Source organism: Nyctereutes procyonoides, unplaced genomic scaffold (genome assembly GCF_905146905.1).
Source record: "Nyctereutes procyonoides isolate TBG_1078 unplaced genomic scaffold, NYPRO_anot_genome, whole genome shotgun sequence".
NCBI classification, from domain to species: domain Eukaryota; kingdom Metazoa; phylum Chordata; class Mammalia; order Carnivora; family Canidae; genus Nyctereutes; species Nyctereutes procyonoides.
Window position 1 is genome coordinate 18,486,815 of NW_026575051.1, and position 21,015 is coordinate 18,507,829.

Consider the following 21,015-nt stretch of genomic DNA (forward strand, 5'->3'; position numbering starts at 1 on the left):
TATCATGTGACTATATTTACTTTTTTCATAGCACTTGCCACTATCTGAAGTTATTTTATCTATTGAATGATTTATTTCCTGTCTCCATAGAGGTGGGGTACCTGACACAGAATAGGTCATCAGTAAATATTAGTAAAATAAATAATCAAAAGCTAAACGAAGGGGCAATATTATAATTCTTTCTTTTCACCAGAGGGTATTTGCAAATTTGGGGGGAGTATTTGCATTTTATTCTACTTTTAAAGTATAGTTGATATATAGTATTATATTAATTTCATATGTACAACATAGTGATTTGACATCTACATGCATTATGAAATGATCACAATAAGTTTAAGTTACCATCTGTTACCATGTAATTATTTATTTACTATTCTCTGTATTCGTTTATGATCTCTACTGGACTGTAAAGTCTACAAGAGAACAGAGACCTCATCTACCTTATTCCTACAGTGCCTGGGACAGCAGAAAAGTTGGTGTTGAAGACTGTTACATCAATCCCCTCAAACAAACACTAAGGTAAGATGAGCTATTTTGAGAATTTGAAGTTGGAAGGAACCATAGATGGAATAGGATCCAATCTCTTAGTCCTGTAAAAAATAAGAATTAATAGTATATTTAAAGTGATATAGTCTTTAAATCTTATCCACGATGCAAGCTGCTGTGTATATGACTTTGCTCAGGAAACCTTTCTTTCTCTCCCATTGTGGCTTGTCTTTCCCCCCTCATTTCCAGTTTCACTTTCATGGTGGCCAAGAAGCAGCTAAGAGTCTGTAACACCAGGATACGTCAAGGAGTTGTCATCTGCAGGAAAGTCTAGATCTTCTTACTTCTTTTACTTTTTATCTTCCTAATTAAAAATTGGCACAGCAATAACCACGGTGGAAGGAAGGACAAGGGAGGCGTGGGTATTTGTGGATGATAGAGATTTATACACATGAGTGACAGAAAATGAAAATATGATCTAACAAGTAGTAAGATCAAAGGGCAAGGACCAAGAAAACTTTCTGCATATCCTATCACATTGACAGGTTTGGCATGAACAAATAGCGTTCGGGAAAAAAAAAATTATCTATGGAATTGGGGCTCTGGAAAATTATCTCTGCCCTAAAAATGCCTCTTAAAGGTATTTTAAAATGTTTCTTGAATGACTAATAAACAAACTAACAAAAAACAAATAAATAAATGAACTTATCCTCTAAATATTTTAGTGACTATAAGGCACGGTTTTACTTTATTAAATAAACTAGTAACCCTACGGGAAGATTTTTGTTCCCCATAACCTATTTCACAAGGAAATACAATACAGATAAAATATTAGCTAAATGTAGAAGATAATTAACAAAGACACTTGAAAAGCACAGGATTGTGTGGCGATGAATGTTTTTGAATTACACACCAATTACCAACTCCCTAAAGAAGAAGAAAGTTACAATAAGAAATAATTTTTTATCCTGATTCATAATCCCCACTTTTCCTCTAAATTTGTTTTCGGCAAAAACTCTCACATTACTCTCAAATTTATCTGAACACTAAACTTCTTTCTAACTATCAGCAGGAGCTCCCAAGGCCTTGATAAGCTAGAGCGTGTATTCTACTGCCCTCTGCTGGAAGATGGGGTGAGTTATCACCCATCAACTAGATTGCCGAGCCCGGGGAAGAAAAGGGGGAGCTCTCTTATTTATTCATTTAACAACTTGTTATTTATCACTTGCTAACTGTTCTAGCACTTGATCCAGATTACAGATGGTAGGTAAGAATATTATCTAGAGACAGTCTTGAGTATATCCTGCAACTAGATAGATGTATTTACGGAACTAGGCTAAACTACAAACCTGCAGAATAAAACCGGGATAACACTTAAAATGATAAGCATTTGACGAGTGAGGAATATGGAAGGAGATGATCCTACATCATGTCCAGATAACTGATAAACTGAAGCTGCTCCACAGAAAGAAAAGGCCTACGGGTAGAGCACAGGAAAATTGGTGTCAAGCAATAAACAAATAATACACGGGTGGGTAAAGACCTTATCACAACAATTCTTTAATACATTTCTGTATTGACTTATGAGCCCTACTGGACTGCTGAGTCCAAAAGAACACTTAACATTTGATAAATAACTGCACACTACTGTGCCTTAGTTCACTGACCTTTAAAGTTTTTACTCCAACATGACAAGTCGACTGAGGGTGACAAACAGTGTGTTTATGTGTATGTGTGAATTTTCTTCAGATATGGTTTTTAATCACATAATTTTATCTGAACCATGGATTTCATTCAAAGTTTACAGGAAGAAGGTTTATATGAAATATAATGGCTTAAAACTCTAATCAGTCTCACTTTGGGGACATGTTGTCTGTTCCCTTGCCAGCTACTGTTGATGCTCACTTTTGAATGATGCATCTTGACTCACGGATTGTGTTTGGGCTTGGACACTGGCACGGCAATGTTATTCCAATCACCGGGCAAGGAACTAGCATGGGTTTCAGATTCAAGCAAACTTGGGTTTGAATCTCAGCTCTAACGAAACATGTAATAACTGTTAAAGCAAACATCTGCATAATATGTATCATGTACAAGAGCCTTCTGAGGGAAGTACTATTATAATCCTCATTCACCAATGAGGAAACTAAGGCACCAAGAGCCTTAAGTAACTTTTATGGACTTAAGTCCCTGAATCAGTAGGTGGTGGAGTCAGGATTCAAGCCCAGGGCTCAAGGTTCTAGAATCCTTGCTCTCAACCCCACATTATGCCACCTCTCTTCCCTGAGTCATATTTTCCTCATTTATAAAATGATAGTAAAAAGGGACACCTGGGTGGCTCAGTGGTTGAGCATCTGCCTTTGGCTCAGGTCGTGATCCTGGGGTCCTGGGATCGAGTCCTGCATGTGGGGAGCCTGCTTCTCCCTATGCCTGTGTCTCTGCCACACTCTCTCTGTATCACTCATGAATAAATAAGTAGAATCTTTTTTAAAAAAATTTCCAGTATGGTCACATTTATTTCAAATAAATTTTCTCTCTCTCTCTCTCTCTCACACACTACTACTACTACTACTACTACTACTACTACTACTACTACTTACAAACTGTCATAGGACTACCTGAATCTAAATTTTCTGAAGTCTTTGTTAAAAAGAAAATCCCTAGGCCCTACTCCTGATTTATAGAACCATGATGTTTAGGAGTGAGCCTGGGAATCTGTACTAACTGTGCACTCCCCCATTAAAGCACCCTCAAGTTTGAAAACTACTGTCTTAGAACAGGGAACTAAGGTTAGAACAGAGAGGGTGCCAAAGGACACCTCTGATACCTGCATCCCCAGGACTGGGTCTGTTCTTTCTTCTCCCACCATCCCTCTACTCCCAACCACTATAATGTCTCTCTCCTTCCTTTTCTGTCTCTCTGTTTCCTTTTTACCTTTTCTTTTCATGGTAAAAACGGGAGCTATGCAGGCTAGAAGAGACCTATGAATTTCAGAGCAGTATTTGTGGATGTGTATGAGTGTATACTAAGGCTCATTTGTTCTAATTGAGATTCAGTATCATGATACCTTTCCAACACTGGAAAAATCTGCATGGAAATCACTAGGTGGTTTGGGGTGAATTAATCACATAGAATGATGTCATCTCAGGACTTTGTAGTGTCAGTGGGTTTCAAAGGACTCCTCTCTGTCCAGTCTGCTGAGAAAATGAATCGGAGGACAGAAAGAAGCACAGAAAAGGATACCTGTCCCCCTCAAGTAGTTCAAGCACTGCCAGAGAATCCAGGATAAAGGAAAGATGGAAGGTAGGAGATGGAAGGGCTAATTGAGAGTGCTGTAGAGGACCATAAAAATGTAACAAGCTGAGAGAAGATGGAACTCCCATGGGGCATTGGAAAGGGAGAGAAAAATACCTTTATGTCACATGTGCCATGACATCCCTGGCTCTTCTTTCTCCATCACCTATCCATGACCAAGATGGGTAGTCACGGCCCTAAGATGGTTTCCCCTTCCGCTACCTGAAACTTCATATACACCCACTGTGGCTGTGAAGGTGACATTTTTCTACCTCTGGCATTCACATCTTAAGTAATGGGGTAATCTCATGATTCACCGAGATCTGGGCCAGTTCACTCTAATTGAACTAATTACCTATATTCAAAGAATCTACCTGTCCTAAATGCATAGAAAAAGTGAGAATCCATTTATTCTCATGAGTTGTTATTTAGAAGCAATGTAAGATTGGAGCCCACAGTAGAAATGTATTAGTTGCCAATCCTGGCTCATAAGAGTCCCCCTGGGTAATGTGGGTGTCCTCCTTAAAGCTTCTGTGGTATTAGGAGAGATTTCCTGGCACCAAGTCTTCAGCCTTGGTTACTCCAGTAACTGTTCCATAATATCTCCTCCTGTAGAGAATATTTACACTCTTTGGTTTCCTCTACCATTTGATGTGGTTCCTCCCAAGGATCAAAATGTTAATCTTAAGATCTTTCCTCATACGCCTGCTGCTTCAACCTGTAAAAGTAAATACCAAATGGGAAGGTGTCATTACTATACCTTACTTGTGAGCCACAAAATTATATGGTTCATTTATAAACCCTCTGGTGAAATAGGCTTTTATAAAGACTCCACGTTGGACAATTTGTGGGGCTTTCCATTTAACTTCAGGTTAGTTTCTATGGTACAAATGAAGGCATTCCAGCTGCACGTGATATCTCTATTTGAAAAAAATACTCTTACCTTGCAAGTTCTTACCCTTGCAAATATTCCATCTAAGAGTCTCACCACCTATCAATGGGATAATTATTAATATAGGGTTGATAGGTAAAAGAATCTGGTCGCCATTCCTGCATCATCAGTTTGCTGCACTTCAGGCAAAATTGTCATATGATTATACAAATTTATATAGTGATAAAGTCACATTTATAGAGAATTCTTCACTTCTTAAAATAAATTATTAGCTTCCTTTTTTATAAAATGATTTTTAGTGCTTCAAAAATATGCTTTGTTTCACAAACACAAAACAGCAATTTTACTAACCTATTTATTGAAGCCTCATTTAATCAGCTAAGAACATAAAGTAAATAGGTGCTTCATATATATTTATGCATATATTTCTTTATTATACATTATAACTTCCATTTTTTATTTGCTTCTTGCAGTCAAACAGACTAAACTTCTTCTAGTACCTTCTTGAAGATATACCCATGGTCCTTTTTAATAATGAGCTATTCTTGTCTAGTCTCAAAAGCACCCATCCAGTTAATCAGTAAATGTCTACTGGACCTACTATGTTCTGGACACTCTTCTAAGTACTGAGGATCTATCAGCAGATAAAATAATGTGCCAACCCTCATGGAGCTTGCATTCTAACATGTGTTGCTGACGGAAGAGAAAGATCTAGGAAACATGTTCTAATTCTTATTGTCCAATTTATTTTCTATTAATTATTTCACTTGTTAGCCTCACGGCTTTCCTTCCTATTAAGTGATTATTTTGTGAGATACCTTTTACTTGCTTCATTCAGGTGTTTTGAAATCTAATAAAGCACCGTGGATACAGAAAGCCCTGTACACAAAAGAAAAAAATCCCACATATCTATGGGATATACTGAGGGATAGAGCCTTTGTTTTCCACCCTCAGGGAAGCTTTAATCTTGTCCAAGGAGATGGCCATGCCATGAAAGATATAGGGCGATTAATTACTAAACTGTGTGTTGCTGATCCCACTGCAATTGGAGAAATCAGTGAGCACCTGACTCACTGGGGGCTGATTCAAGGAGAAGGTGAAACTTGGACTGGTTCCCAAACAATATTAAAATCAGGGAGATTAAAAATAAAATCTGAGGGCAGCCCCGGTGGCGCAGCGGTTTAGCGCCGCCTCAAGCCCAGGGGGTGATTCTGGGGACCCCGGATCGAGTCCCACGTCGGGCTCCCTGCCTGGAGCCCGCTTCTCCCTCTGCCTCTGTGTGTGTGTGTGTGTGTGTATGAATAAATAAATAAAAATCTTTAAAAAAAAAAAAAAAAAGAAGTCTTCCAGTTCAGGGTTTGATGCATTAGCTAGCCAGTGGAGGGCAGCCCGGCTGGCTCAGCGATTTAGCGCCGCCTTCAGCCCAGGGCGTGATCCTAGAGACTCGGGATCAAGTCCCACGTCAGGTTCCCTGCATGGAGCCTGCTTCTCCCTCTGCCTGTGTCTCTGCCTCTCTCTCAATCTGTGTGTCTGTCATGAATAAATAAATAAAATCTTTAAAAAAGAAAGAAAGCCAGTGGAATTCTCAAGCATGAAGGAGAGCCATCGACAGTGCTGCCTTAGAAGGAGGATCTGTGCTGGAGACTGATTCTACCCTAAGTTTCACTTAAGAGTAGGCATGTCCTGACATTGTCAGCCTCCCTCACTGCCTTCCCTTTCCAGACCTAGTGAACTTCTAAAGCCTTGGAATAAGAGAAGAAACATATGTAACCCCGGAATCCCTGGGTGGTGCAGCAGTTTAGCACCTGCCTTTGGCCCAGGGCGCGATCCTGGAGAACCGGGATCGAATCCCACGTCCGGCTCCTGGTGCATGGAGCCTGCTTCTCCCTCTGCCTGTGTCTCTGCCTCTCTCTCTGTGTGACTATCATAAATAAATAAAAACTAAAAAAAAAGAAAGAAACATATATAACCCCTATGTATCAGGAGAAAATCATCAACCCTACACCTCTGGGTCTTCCATCTGTACCTATAGGGGAAGATCCAAAAGGTGAAGCAAAAGTTTTGACTCAATCTTCCTCCACTAAGCTAAAGAACAATAACTTAGTCTTCAGCATATTGTCATTCTATAAGGCATTCCAAACTTGAAAAACTGGGGAAAAGATCATTAATGTAGGTTTGATATCTGAATATAATAAGTACCTGGAGAAACTGTCTTCTTCAGAATCTCAGAGTAATATAGTCAATCAGTTTGGGAAGGGTTTAACAGAAAATCCAAAATATCAATGGCTTAAGTGAGATAAAATTTTATTTCTCTCATTTAAAAGAAATTCAGAGGTAAGCAGTCCACCTGCCTCTGAATATCTCCAATCATCAATGTCCAGGCTCCTTTCATCCTTCACTTCCACCATTGAGCCCTGGCTTCCATCTTTAAGATTCAATTCATGGTCCAAGATGACTGCTATCATACCCACATTGCAGGCAAGCGGAATGAGGAAGAGAGAAAAAGTTAAATGTGCCCTCCTCCTTGGCTAAAAGTCTGCTATCTTGGAGCACCCTTCCTGAAGTATCACATACACTGCACTGATACTTCACTAGTCATAGGACTCCGTGATCAGCTGAGCCTGGGAAAGAGAGCCTTTCGGCAAGGTTTATGCCTAGTGGAACTGAGTTCACCAAGGCTATACCATAACTGCATTTGAAAGCCTGAGTCTTTAGAAATGGGAACAGAACACAGTGAAAAATAGAGTGCTCATTGAGGTAAAGAACAAGATGACTACATATTTTTCCCACAACTAAGCAAGAAATCAAAGTGAGCACCAGCTACCAAAACTGGGCCTTTTTTCCTGCCTGAAGCATGTGTTAATATACACTTAACTCATATTTTTCAAATATTAACATTGTACCTCATGTGCTCTCTCTATATATACATACATACATATACACATACATATACTCACATATATACATATATGTATGTGTATATATGTGTGTGTGTGTATATATATCCTTTGGAGAATAAATTGCAGACATAATGCTTTATCCTTAAATACCTCAGTATCTATTTCCTAAATTCAAAGACATTCTTTTATATAGCCACAGCACAATTCTCAAAATCAGGAACTTAGTATTGATAGAATACTATTTAAAATCTACACCTTATTTAGATTTTGCCAATTACACCAACAACATCTTTTATACCAAAAGTATCCGATCTCACATTGCATTCACTTGTCATATCTCTTTAATCTCTTTTAATATGGAACAGGTCCTGTCTTTCTTTTATGATATTAGCAATTATTTTATAGTATGGCTCTAAATTTTGTCCAGCATCCCCTCCTCATAAGGGAAAAAGAGAGACTAGAGAGGAGACACTGAGCAGACTCCATTTGAGCCAAATGATCAACATTAATATCACCAGCCATTGCACAGATTGACATCATTTGCTTTCTGATATGATGCAATAAGAACATATAATTTCTGTGCTATTCCTGACAAAAATGCATAAACTGAATCTAATGCCATTATTTTATTTCTTGTAATATGCCAAAATCATTCAAGCAAAATAACTTCTTTTTCATGCTTTCCTTGTCTCTCTGTTGTAATTGCATGATGAACCATGTAAAATTATATCACAAATATTGAGTTCAACTACCTTATTTGCCTTAAGACCTAGATCATTTGCAAGAGAAGGGTGAGTGCTACAAAAAAGAATGCCAAGTATGTTTTCTTGCTCATATTCACATACCAGTTTCTGAGCTTCCAAAATGTGCTCCACCTTTTGTATCCAACTAATTATGTTCTCACTATTTCTCTGTATATAAATATGTAGACCCAGAATCTGGGACGTTGAAGGGAAAATTTAGTTCCCATCCAATGCTTCAGAATTAGAAAGACACAATATTGTTCATTGTGTTGTTTTTGAACCAATTCCTGAAATTGATTTAGGCTTCTCACTCAGATCAAAATATTTTAAGAAGATCTTACAGTATTTGTTAAAATGAATTTTCTATTTTTCCCACAAATGCCCAAGTATAGCATTGCTATTATTTGCATAGAGAATGAAAGCTATATTTTTCCCATTGTCTAATAGCAAAGTATGGCAAAATTCAAATTTTCAGACCCCTATGAAGTTTCAATCCTCATGAAACCCAAGCTATATGGAAATGAAAAGAAACATGTTTTCTTTATCAGCATTTGTTATTTATCTTCCTTCACCATATTTCATTCATTTTATTCCTTTCATTTTGTATCAGGGATTAATCTGTAATGTCTGATTTTAATTATAAATCCCCTTTATACAGAACTTTTTAAATATGATTTTTCATATAATGTATTCCTGACTTTAAAAACCGTGGACAGGGAATGTCAACAGCTTCTAATAACTTCCTTTTAAAGATTATATGAGTAATGATCCAGGGAATGGGGCAAATGAGAACCACTGGGAAAAAAAAATCAAAGAGGTAGAAGCAAACATAAATCAGTAAGTAAAAATAGAGCCAGATTTGCTTTCAAAACAGAATAGTCTCCTCCCTAGTAACACGAGTGATGCTTCTCACTCACTGCATGGGCCCAGGATTGTCCCTTAACCTTGCCATTCTTCCTGTTTTCCCTACAGAACAAGATTGATAACCAGACCTCTCTCATACTAGGTCAATTTTAGGTAGCCCTCCCCCCAATTATTATGGTAAATTAGTAGAATGTGTTTTTTAACATATTTTTAATGAACCACATAATGAAATTTCATACTAGGCTTTAGTATTTTGTTACAATTTCTCTAGAATATGGTTTTAAACTAATTAGGTAGTGTTATTAAAACAAAGGTGGTGTTATTGCTGCTCTTTTTTAATCAATTCACTATACATAATATTTAAGTGAGTTACTCTGCAGAACAAAAATATTTGACTACACTAGTGAGCCAATTATGCCATCATCCTATGCACATTTCTGGTCACTTAGAAAATTGAATAGTGCTTTTTTTTCTTTTTTACTCCCACTGAGTGAGCTTGTTGGCTAAATAAAGAAACAAATTATTAGATGCACTTTGGAAGTAGGGACTCTCTCCATAGCACAATCGTGTTAAGAAAATTCCATTTATTTCCACATTCCTGAAGATCTGCAGTCTCTCTGCTCAAAACCCCTCCAAGCTCTGGTCAGCTTCCCTCTGACCTTGTACACAAAGGCTTCAGGTCCCAAGTGCAGGGAAGTCAAGCTGCATCCAATTCACTTTAAATCATTCCATCAGCTTTAGAACTGCACTTTCAAATATAACCATAAAAAATATCAGTCCATCAAATGCGCATTCCAATATCATTAGCATGGTTTCTCACTTGCAGTTTGGAGGACTTGGTTAGGATTCTTTTTAATATTTTCATAATGAGGATCCCTGGGTGGCGCAGCGGTTTGGCGCCTGCCTTTGGCCCAGGGCGCGATCCTGGAGACCCGGGATCGAATCCCACATCGGGCTCCCGGTGCATGGAGCCTGCTTCTCTCTCTGCCTGTCTCTCTCTCTCTCTCTGCGACTATCATAAATAAATAAATAAATAAATAAATAAATAAATAAATAAATAAATAAATGAATTTTAAAAAAATAAAAAAAATTTTCATAATGCCTGACATCCATCTCTCCTGTGCCTCCCTGTGTTTTTCCTTCTCTCATGCTTCCCTTAGGTTTTAGCACTACATCCACCTTTTCCTAGCAATTCTCTCTGATTAAAATCAGTTCTGACTAGTTCTGGCTTTCCCTCCTATCCATCCATTTTCCTTTTAGACTGGGTCAAACATTTCCATATATAAGTGGGTTTCAACCTCATATATATTGTTTCCCTAATAAAATAAATATTCCCAGGGGCACTTGGGTGGCTCAGTCAGTGAAGCCTCTACCTTTGGCTCAGGTTGTGATCCTAGGGTCCTGGGATTCAGCCCCACGTCAAGCTCCCTGCTCAGCAGAGCATCTGCTTCTCCCTCTCCCTTTGGCCACCCCTCCCCCTGCTTGTGCTCTCTCTTTCTCTCTCTCCCTCTCTCTCTCTCTGTCAAATAAATAAATTATTTTTTAAAAAAGAAATAAGATACATATTTCCAAAGGATAGAGGAATCCTACTGCAATGACTTCTCATCTCCAGATTGTGCAGTGGCTAGTGCAGGTTGTGGGATAACACATACACTTAGAACCTGGCCTGGCACAGAGAAGCCCCGATAAAGGGTAGCCATCGTCATCATTACCTCAGTGCACTGAAGACAAGTAACAGGCAACTAACAAATATCGATGCATAGTTCACTCATACATTTGATTTTAATTTTTGAGCTCCATTCTCCCATGGTTAAGTGACACACATCAATAAGTTACCAAGATTTGAAAACTTCATTAAATGATGAGCAGCAGCGAATTAGTAGCATTTTCATCAGTTACTCACAAGCTATCAGAGCACCTGGGTACCTCAGTTGATTAAACATCCAATTTCGGCTCAGGTCATGATCTCAGGGTGGTGAGATCAACCCCAGCTTTGGGCTTCCCAAACAGCAGGGAGTCTGTGTCCCCTTTCCCTCTGCCCTTCCCCATCCCTAACTTGTTCACACACACTCTCTCTCAATCTCTCTGAAATAAATAAATCTTTCCCCCCAAAAGTTCACAAACAACCATCATTGCAGAACTATAATCTGGTTCAATCAAAAACAGTCCAGGACTGGGTGCCTGGGTAGCTCAGTCAGTTAAGTGTTTGCCTTCAGCTCAGGTTATGACCCCAGATCATGATCGAGCCCCACATCAGGCTCCCTGCTCAGCGGGGAAGTCTGCTTCTCCCTCTCCATCTGCCTCTCCCCTTGCTCATGCTCTCTCTCATGCACTCTCTCTCTCAAATAAATAAATAAAATATTTTTAAAAATAAAAAAATGTTTTAAAAAAAACAGTCCAGAACTTCATTATTATTACATTTCTCAGAGGAAAGAGCAATTACGTTATCAATCATCACAAAACTTTCAAGAGAATCTGTAAATGTTAATGTGTGTGTTAGGGACGTGCTTGTGTTCTTGTGTGCTTTTAACTAACAGACCTGAGGAATCATAAGGACAGGTGCGTAAGCTGTTTCCACGGTGAGTATTAGGAGTGAATTGCAGGAGCAAATTTGGTGGAAGAGAAGAACAAAGAATTGGACAGTAGAGGAACTGAAGATTTGTCCTGGCCCAACCACTTATGACCTTAGGCAAGTGATTCACCTTTCTGAGCCCTAAGCAAGTGATTCACCTTTCTGAGCCCTAAGCAAGTGATTCCTTTCTGAACTTGGCATAATGGTTCCTTATGTTCCTCCCAGTTCTAACGCTAGCCTTCAAAGTCCCCACACAGAACAGTTAGAACATTATTCAACCTAGTTCTTCCTTATAGTGGACTGCATTTAGTTGAATTGGAATCTATATTAAAAAAACATTGTATGGATTTCATTTATATTAAAGATATAAAAGATATCACTCCAAAGCTACATTACAGAATTTTTTTTTTCTCTCAGGTCTTCAGGGAAAGAAAGAGATTAACAATACTAAGGCTTCTCCCACGTTTTTGTATACCTCAGACTTGTTTGAGGATTCTGATGTAAGATCTTAGAAATTACAGTTATTCTAAAATGTCCTGTTTTAGTAATTGGACCATCAAACCCTAGACCAGGGTTTCTCAACCTCAGGACTATTGACATTTTGCTATTTCTTTGTTCTGGAAATGGTCCTATATATTGTGCGAGTTTTTTAATAATATTTTTTTAAATTTAATTATTTGAGAGAGAGAGCCAGTGCGTTCAGAGAGGGGCGGAGAGGGGGAAAGGAAGGATGACACACTGGGTGCTGAGTACTCAGTGCAGAGCCCAACTCAGGGCTCTATCTCACAATGCCAAGATTTTGTCCTGAGCCAAAACCAAGAGTCTGACAATCAACTGAGCTCCCCAGGTCCCTGTCCTATGTAATGTTTAATGTTTAGCAGGGTTCCTGGTCTCTACCCTCTAGAGAAGCAGCATCCCACAGCCCAAATTATGACAGTTAGAAAATGTCTCCAGATAGGAGCACCTGGGTGGCTTAGTCAGTTAAGGGTCGGACTCTTGGTTTTGGCTCAGGTCATGATCTTGCGGTCGTGAGATTGAACCCAAATCTGGCTCTGTGCTCATCATGGGGTTTGCTTGGCATTCATTCTCCCTCTGCCCTTCCCACTCTTGCTGTCTCTCTCTCTAAAATAAATAATATAAAAAAATCTTTAAAAAAATAAAAAGAGGGATGCCTGGGTGGCTCAGTGGTTGAGTGCCTTTGGCTCAGGGTGTGATCCTGGAGTCCTGGGGTCGAGTCCCACATCGGGCTTTGTGCATAGAGCCTGCTTCTCACTCTGCCTGTGTCTCTGCCTTTGTGTGTGTGTGTGTGTCTCATGAATAAATAAATAAAATCTTAAAAAAAAAAGAAAAGAAAAGAAAATGTCTCCAGATGTTTCCAAATGTCCCCTGGGGATGAAGGTCACAACCACATTAGGATCACTGCCTGGACAGAAAGCCAACAGCCTACCACATGCTGTATGTATCTCTTTTATCTCCTTTCTATTCATTTCTCATTTTCTTTCTCCATTTTCTTTCTTTCCTTTCTTCCATTTTAATTCCTTTTTCCTCCTCCTTTTATTCTTCTCCTTTTCTCTTTTCTGTGTCTAATACATGTGACTTAGTTTTGCCACCATCTAACTGGCCCCTGGAAGTCAGAGAAAAGCTGACTCTGGGCCCTGATGAACACCCATAAAATAGTGGTGAGGTTAAGGGGACAGTTCTGAAGTCAAAGTCGGGCTCAAATCTTATTTCTGTCATTTACCCATTTTATGACAGTTTGGAAAGGTTGCTTAATCTCTTTGGTCTTTGGTTTCCTCATCTGAAAACTGGAGTGAGAATGCCTTTTTCATAGGCCTTGTGAAGAGTAAATCAAGTTAGCTCAAGTGCTTCATGTGCTTAGCTTAAGGCATGGGACATTTGTGAAGTTTCAATGGGTGGCAGCTATTATTGAATAATATGAGGTCACTAGAAAGAAGGACACCGTGTTTGATCACATGAAGAAATTTAATAATAGAGATCATAATAGAAGAGATCATAATAGAAATTGAAGCATTATTACTCTCAGTTGTCAAATACAGAGAATCTAATCAGTCCACAGAAAATAAATGTAAAGGGCAAAGTTAACAATGGTTATCCTTTTGAGTCTTTGTGCCTAGTTAAATCCACAAATTGCTAATTTAATTGAAGTGTCTATAACGTGAACATTTCATAAAGGAAGAGCTGCATTTATTTTCAAATGTAAGCTGTTGTTACTAGAATTTGTTAATGTAATAATCCTTCCAAAAGCAATGGCTCTCTTCTTCTTTTGAAGAAAAAAATAAGTATTGGCTGGAAACAATAGTTGAACTCACCAAATAATGTTCAGAGAAATTTTTTGAAACACGCTGATGCCAAAAGGCTAGAGCTGGTATGCTTCTATGCTTCAAATAGATCTAATATGGCTTGGAAGGCCTTAGACCTCTCTGGTTTCTGTAGCTGAAATCAGTTTGTTCTTTGGAGTCACTTGGATAAAAGGCCACTTTGCATCATCATCACATTCTCACAAATTGTGTTTCTCATTTTCTGGTGCTGTATTTATAACTAGATCTGAAATGAAAGGTATTTGCAAAAATGATATCAAGCTCACTGATTTAAAAAAAATTTAAAAAGAGCCATTGCCCAAAGATACCAGGTTAAGAATAAGCAACAGTCAGATTTGCATTACAGAGTTGTGAAAATCAGAAGGGTCTCTGCCAGGTAAAGATCCTCCATGAGGGGGCACCCGGGTGGCTCAGCGGTTTAGCGCTGCCTTCAGCCCAGGGCATGATCCTGGAGACTCGGAATTGAGTCCCATGTCAGGCTCCCTGCCTGGAGCCTGCTTCTCCCTCTACCTGTGTCTCTACCTCTGTGTGTGTGTGTGTGTGTGTGTGTGTGTGTGTGTGTGTGTGTGTCTTTCATGAATGAATAAATAAAATCATAAAAAAAAGTAACTGAAAGTTTTATAAAGAATCTTCATCTCTGCAGTTAAGGAAAGTTTTGGAAAGGATTGCTTTTCTATTTGTTGTGTGCTTATTAAATCACCTAAATATTTTCTGCTCTTATTGTTGTTTTAAAATTATTTATTTTTAATATACCTTTCTGTGAGTTAAGATGACACATTGTTACTGTAATATGGAGAGCAAAAAGATTTGCTTATACAAAAGAACCCAGAAATAAAAAAGTTACTGTGCATTGTTTAGAACAACAAAGCTATAATAGCTTAAAGATTTTTGAAAATTGCTCAAAGGGAGTCTGGTTTGGAGTGTGATCATTAGATAAATCTTCTACAAAGGATTTATTTCTTTTAGGGATCAAATGTTTCTCAAATATGGTTGTGAACAAATGCCTAAAAGGCCCTTCGTCCATACTCTAAATAAATAAATTTCCTTTTTTTCATTCTATAAAACCACCAACAGAAAATGTTAAATATGCAGAAAAAGTGATAATGACAGAAGCAAAACAATCAGAGACTGACAGACCAATAAGGCTATTGAATATAATTGCTGTAATGTTATTTCTACTAATAGAAATCAGATAATATATGCAGTACATGGAAACATGGGCTCAGTAAATGTGTACAATTCCCCAATCAGATAACACTTCTACAGAAACAATGGGATCTTCTACATGTATCTCTCAATGCCAGTCCTTTACAATTATTAATCTGCTAAACTCAGAATGCTCAGCATCAAGCTGAGCACGTGGAGTAGAATCACAATATGGGGTCATTGGAAAGGACCTCCCGCCCAGCACTACCACGTTCCTCACTGAGGTCATCCAGGCTCTGTTCGAATCCTGTAGGGATTGGCAGATTCAGCACAATCAAAGCTGCTTTGTCCAGTACATCCAATTTTTAGAGAAATGTTTTTTTCTCACACCGAGTTAAATCAACCTCCTGGGGTAACATCCTTCTACTGATCTTTGCTCTTTATCGTTAGAGGAAGAGAATTATTTCACCTAAAATGCTTTGAGCACATTTGCACCAGCCACTTTGCTATATACTGACTATATAGCAATGAACAAAACAAATGCCAACTTCTTTCTCCATCTCTTCCTTCTTCTCCAAGACCAACCCCTAATATTAAAAGACAGAGTTGACATCCCTACATTTTCTCTGTTCTAGGATGGCTATCCCAGTTTTCTCAACTCTTTTTCCTTTGACATGGCTTCCAGGATTTTTTAAAATTGGATTGCTTTCTTTTAGAGACCTTTTGGTTTATCAATGACAATCTCAAAGCAGGCCACTAAAGTGGAACACAGTGCCAAAAATTCAGTTTGATCAGCATATAGGACTATGGCATTGCAACTTCTCCAGCACTGAACACATGAACTTTACTAATGTAACCTGAGAGGTCACTCACTATCTGTGTTTACGAGTCTCAATAAGTTGTCAGATGGAATGTTGATGTGATTGTTGTGTTTCAGACACCATAAAAATCCCACGCAGTGAAAAACTTTTCTTTTCTTTTCTTTTTTTCTGAGGGGAAGAGAAGCAGGGATGGAAGGAGAGAATCTCAAGCAAGCTCCAAGCCCAGCACCCAGTGCAGAGCCTGATGCAGGGCTCAATCTCGCAACCCTGAGATCATGACCTGAACCAAAACTAGGAGTTAGATACTTAACCAAATGAGCCACCCAGGTGCCCCATCTATAGATATTTTATTATCTTCCTCTGTCAGTCTCTGATTCTCCCCTTCACATCTACCATTTTTGTTGCTTTTGTGTTTGTCAAAATTATGGATTTGGGGATTTGTTCCAGCATATTAGCCTGTCAAAATGTTTTTGATTCCTGTAACACTGGAATCAAGTGTTTTTTTATCCTGTAACACTGTATTGACTCTTCTTCCCAATGTGTAACACCTGAAAATAACGAACACATCTTCTATTTCTTCTTCTGATTCACCTATTTTTTAAAAATATTAGAATAAGACAAAGTCCCATGGAAACTATTGAAACTACTGCCTCACATTGGTTTCCATTAATCAATCACTTTGGGAGAGAATTACTCAAATAGCTGTAAACCTATGATGGTAGCAGTAGACAGAACATACCAAGTGGTTTTCTTTAGCTGGAGGCCATGATATATATTTTATATGTATTATTTCATTTAATCATCATGACAACCCCATCCAATGGTCATTGCTATGTGCATGTTTCAGATAATTAATAAGTCTCATATATGGAAGTATGTTCAAAATATTCCAGATAAGGAAATTGAGGCTGAGGGACGTTAAGTAATTTTCCTGCTAACCAAGAGAGTAAATGGCAGATCTGGAATTCACATACATCTGTCCACTCCAAAGCTCATGTCCTTAGTCAAAAGACAGACTCCTCTCAAATACCATGGTATCACACAACTCAGTTGGAGGAGCCAATGAGAAATTCTTGAAATGTGTTTGACAGCTCTAGATACATTATGTCCCTGATACTTGGTCTAGTAAACCTTAAAAAAGGAAAGGGGAATGCATGGAACAGTCTATTCTTCCTGAATCTACGTTGATTCCTAGGGATTTCCTCTTTCCCTTCCAGAGCACATGACTAACCACTCTGACAGCTGAAACTATCATTTTCCTGGCTAAACCATAGCACAGGTGCCCACCTGTGGTTTCTAGTACCCACCATTTTCCTCTTTCTGAAAACTGAAGTGTTTTCCAGCCTCTGCTATTAGCCGTTGCTTCCCTTTTACATATTTTATCAAAGGTTACTGACCATAATTTCAAGATCAAAACCACAAACTCTTTTAGTACATTAGGATGTAATTATTCTAGACTTAGATGCTTGACCTCTTTCAAAGTGCCAATTAGGTAGTATTAAAATTATACCCTCTTCCTAGAGCTGTATTCTTATCCTTTGTTTGCTTTCTTCTCAGATGATTTTCCTAAAAACCCTGTGTGTGTGTGTGTGTGTGTGTGTGTGTGTGTGTGTGTGATTTGTATCTATCAAAAGATCAGGGTCAATTCTCTTAAACTCTCCCCCCAGAGGATCCCCGAGAGTTGAGATTCTGCTGTAAAGTGTTCAAAAAGGAACATTTCATTTTAAACTTTTCTTTAATTACTATTTAATGCTTTCATAAATCTCACAAAGTCCATTTCTAAGAAAGAAAATTGGATATCATCCAGTAAATTTGCCTCATTTTATAGATAAGAAAACTGAGATCTGGAAAGGTCAAAGGACATACCCATGGTGACATAGCTGATAAGTGGAGGAAACATCCTATGTTAAGGGAATGAAAAGTCATAAAATGAATATCATTTTCTATTTTATTAAAATGCATAAATGTGATTTTTAGGAAGTAGTTCCATGGTAATGTTAATTTCTCCCAAATGTCCCTTGTACTTAAGAGACATTTCAGTCCTGATGTTTTACATTGTATGTGTTTATTCATGCTTTAAAGGTTATATTTCTGCTCTACATCTTTCCATGTCTTTATTTGCAAATTTTTACTCACAGATATGTATTGGTCTATTGGTTGCATTTTGAAACCAAATTGTTTAGTGTTCTCACCCTTTGAGATTGCTCCTTCTTAAAGCAATAATATGGAAAATGTCCACAATGATGGAAATACCTGTCCTCCCGCATTAGTCACGCCAGGGAAAATGCGCACCTCTCACATTTTGTATATGAAATATCCATTGGTATTGGGAACAACTGTACTGTGACTGTTTGCATCATTTACCCCAACCCCCCCATCTTCCATTTCTTAACCTCTTTATCTCCAAATTTAAAAATTGTCCCCTTGGCAATTTTATATCTCCCTACAATTAAACAGAATAAGCATAAGGACTTCAGAACATCTAAAATTTGTGATAAAAAAATAAAAAATAAAATAAAATAAAATATGTGATAAAATTACTATTGCTCCTCAAAAGCCCAATAGAAAGTAGAAGTTTTCACAGTCACAGTGAATTTCATTCTTACAAGTGATTTCAACTAATCACTTTACAAATTCACAAGTACACAACTATTTTAATACTACAGTTAAAATAATAAATGTTATTCCCTTTCCAATGTTTGCCCCACTCTGTATATGTATATCTACAGATATTTTCATCCCCATTTAATTTTTGTAAACACTTGGGGATCCCTGGGTGGCTCAGTGGTTTAGCGCCTGCCTTTGGCCCACGGTGCGATCCTGGAGTCCCGGGATCAAGTTCCGCGTCAGGCTCCTGGCATGGAGCCTGCTTCTCCCTCTGCCTGTGTCTCTGCCTCTCTCTCTCTCTATGTCTATCATAAATAATAAATATTTTTTAGAAATTTTTGTAAACACTCTTGTGGAAAAATCAGCTCCTCCTACTTTGTTTCCTTGTACCCAGACCACCAAAACCTACGTGGTATCAAAGCCTTATAAATCCAAGGGCAGGTGCTTGAATTGTGTTTTCACACATTTGACAGTAATTTTTCCAAATCGATGTTAAAAATATATGATCAAGGAATGCCTGGGTGGCTCGGCGATTGAGCCGTCTGCCTTCTCCTCAGGGCGTGATCCCAGGGTCCTGGGATCCAGTCACGCTCCTGGGCTCCTTGTGTGGAGCCTGCTTCTCCCTCTGCCTTTCTCTCTCTGTGTCTCTCATGAATAAATAAATAAAATCTTTTTAAAAAAATATATGATCAAGATTCTTTTAAAAAGTATGATCATGAGAAAGCTTCAAGATAGAAACATGTTAGAAAAATAGAGTCAGGCTGTCACCAATAAAAAGTGCAACTGTCATATCTTATTAATAAATTTGGTGGATAATAATGATTCTGACAGATGAGAGGTGGAAGTGGCATCTGCACATGTCAGAGTAAGTCAATGCTTCGTTTCCTCTCTTCCTTTGCCTGTTTGCAAATCCAGGACAAAAACAACTCTGGAAAAACTTAATTCAAAAATACCGTCATCTTAATTTCAGAAGGAAAGGGGGAAGGAAGGAAGGAAGGAAGGAAGGAAGGAAGGAAGGAAGACAGCATTGTAATGTTGTGAAGAAAGTGTTCAGCATATGGTTAGAAGGCCAGCATTGGTATGCCCATCCCCACTTTCCAACCAGGACCTTAAGTGAGACCCTGGCACCCAGAATGAGAAGAGTCAGGGTCTTGATTTGACACAATAATCCTAATTTAAAATCTTGGCCTTTTCCATTTGATTATTCTTGTGTTTGTGGATGATTAAAAAAAAAAAAAAAGGAAGCCCAGACAGCGCATATAATGTGTAAAAGAAAAAGTAGTCTATCAGGCAGCTGCAAAGGAAGATAGTTTATGAACTTGAAATCGGACGTGCCAAGGTGAGAAATAGGAGAAGGAAGGAAGTCTGAGAAAATTAGCTAATTCATAATTATATTTTTAGAAAAAAAAAGAAGACATGAGACATGAAAGTGCTAGGAGTTGATCTTGATTTAATATAATGGTATTTGTCAGTAACATTTTTTTTAAATAAAAGAAGTTATAAGCCTACTCCGAAAACCGCCAGCAGAGGGCTCTAACCTAGGTGCGTTAGCTTTCTATTGGTGCCTCCTATATTTATCGGAAAATACTCCATTTGAGGCTAAGAGGGCATTATTAACTCTCCTCTCTGCTCTTAAAAACGGAAATAAATATAAGTGAAAGGGGAAAATACGAATATAACTGTCTCGGCTGTCTCCAGCAAGCTTTTTACCTAGGCGACCGCCCTGAAAAAGAAATACAGGCATAAAGCAAGACGAAACGAAAAGTGAAACGATGAAAATGCATATTTTACTCGTTTATCTTCCTTTCCACACCAGAGTTTGTTTCGCCTTTATGTTTTTGTTTCGCATCTATTAAAAGTCCTCCCGGGGATCTTTTCCTACTTCACGTGATTGGAGGTTAAAGCGAAATGTAGCAGAAAGTTAAGAGCAAGCGAAGCAGGTTCAACTAAGGAAAATTTTCTCAGTAGAGACTGAGCTTTAATTTGCACATTTTTTGAGACTTTTGAACTTTTTAGATCCTGAAACAATCGTTTCAAAAACTAGTAGGTATAACAAGAATTGAATTTTTAAAACGCTTGTAGGGATAACAGGTTTTCAAGAACGGAAAGAAATCGCTAAAAAAGAAAATTGAGCGGCCGTGCAGGATTTGCTTTATAAAATCCCGACAGAGGGCGCTGTTGCCCGCTCGATGACTGAGCGCAGGCTCCCAAGGAAAGATTTCCCTTGCAATTTCTAGGATTTTTTTGAATAATGCCCATGTTGAAAAATTGACTCGGGTTTTAATTATCGTTACGTATTTCTTTGCATACTCTTTATACATGTGTGTATATTTTTAAAGTTATACTTTATT